Below are 1,850 nucleotides of genomic sequence, written 5' to 3'. Positions count from 1 at the left end.
CAAGACGGAGAGGTAATGCCAAAGCATTTTCAGGATTATTTTTTGGACCTGCTGTTATAGTACGAAAAGATTATGAAAATGCTTATTTTGTGAAGTACAAAACTTCAAAGGGAAGAGAAAAAATTGAGTCGATTGCCATCACTAGACTTAAACCGTATTACCCGGATGTAACCCCAGAACCGATGACAGGCGAGGAAGAAGAAGAAGAAATACGTGACATGCAAGTGATTAATGTTGCCAAAGAATGTTCTCAACATAATATAGAGTTTAACTAGCTAACATTCACCACTGCACTCAGTGATCCCGTGGAAATTCAGCGAGTTGTGGATGTGTTGGAGCTTCCAACTTTAATGGATTTGTCTCAGAAATTCGCATACAAGAAGCCATTATATAGTTATAATGAGGACATTAACAGAAAAGTGAGTGTATATTATGGTAATATTGCGGATCTGAAGTGTGACATCGTGGTTAATGCAGCGAATGAGACCCTTACTCCCTTGTCTGGAGTCGACGGAGCAATTCACAGTGGGGCAGGGAAGGAACTAGTTGAAGTTTGTAAAAAGCTAGGTTCGTTAAAACCTGGTGAAGCTAAGATCTCTTCGGCTTTTAATTTACCAGCGGAATATGTGTTATTCACTTGCGCGCCTAGAGATAATAATAAAAGAATTTTACGACAATGTTACACGAATTGTCTACAACGCGCTTTGGAGAATAATTGTCGGACGATAGCGTTCCCTAATTTAGGAACTGGGAAATTCAATTTTGATAAGTTTCAGGCAATGAAGATTGCTTTATCCACGATTCGTAATGGTCTGGAAGCTAATTTGCAAGATTTCGATCGTATTGTGCTGTGTATTTTTGATAAAGAGAACCGGAAATTATATGAAAATAATATGTTTGCTTATTTCCCAGTGCGGATTTTAAAAAAAAGACAGTGGTTAGTAGCGCATATATGAAGGTTAGTAGAGTTCTTACAGCTACTCTTACCTACATGTGATACTTATGAATTAGAAAAAAAAATTCACTAATGTTAGTGTATCACGCACGCACAGCACTGTATCAGGCACACACACTCACTGATCACTAGTCTTCGGTTATATAGATCCTGGACGAAGGGTTTTCCTTTCACTTACCTGCAAAGGAAAAAAAGAAATTCAATTTGGATATTTATTATACTTTGATTTGACGTTAGTTTATTTTCTATTCAGATCATAAGCTTAAAAAAAAATTACCAATTATGACATTTTTATACTAGCTGGTCTAGTACTTATTTTATTTATTTATTTATTTATTTATTTGCAATTTTCATTATGACTATTTTACTCGAGTATAATTGCGGAGATCATGATCTATATATATATATATATATATATTACATATTTACCTAATTGTGTATTTTACCCTGGTCTGTGACGTTTGAATTTCACTGAATTAAGACTTTAAACTGCAGTTTTCCTATTTTTGACATTAGTTTTCTCTATTTTGATATTAATTTCCTGATTATGACGTATTTTTTTTAAATCCTAATTTAGTCTATATGCGCATTCTATGATATAAGTTTTGGTTAGTTGTGTTACTAATTACAATATATACCTGTTTGACTATCGATTTTAGTGTTATTTTATTACAATTATGTCTTTATGACTGCTACGTTATGGGTTTTAAGTAATTTCAACATTTTATGAGAAGTATAGCAGTTTAATTTAATGGTACTAAGCTGAGTTATTTTGTTTGAATGCATCTATTTGCTTTATTATTTAATGAATCAAGTTACACTATGGTAGTTAAGATATATATATATATATATATATATATATATATATATATATATATATATATATATATATATA

At 32.1% G+C, this 1,850-nt stretch overlaps 1 pseudogene; it reads left to right on the top strand.

Moving 5' to 3' along the window:
- The first annotated feature begins 350 nt into the window (after positions 1-350).
- On the top strand, positions 351-956 carry LOC145674110 (macro domain-containing protein CT2219 pseudogene; annotated as a pseudogene).
- The last annotated feature ends 894 nt before the right edge of the window (positions 957-1,850 follow it).

The sequence above is a fragment of the Thermobia domestica genome, chromosome 17, assembly GCF_964235325.1.
Source record: "Thermobia domestica chromosome 17, izTheDome1.hap1.1, whole genome shotgun sequence".
NCBI classification, from domain to species: Eukaryota; Metazoa; Arthropoda; class Insecta; order Zygentoma; family Lepismatidae; genus Thermobia; species Thermobia domestica.
The sequence above is the reverse complement of the archived record's forward strand: the minus strand, read 5'-3'. Positions and strand labels throughout refer to the sequence as shown.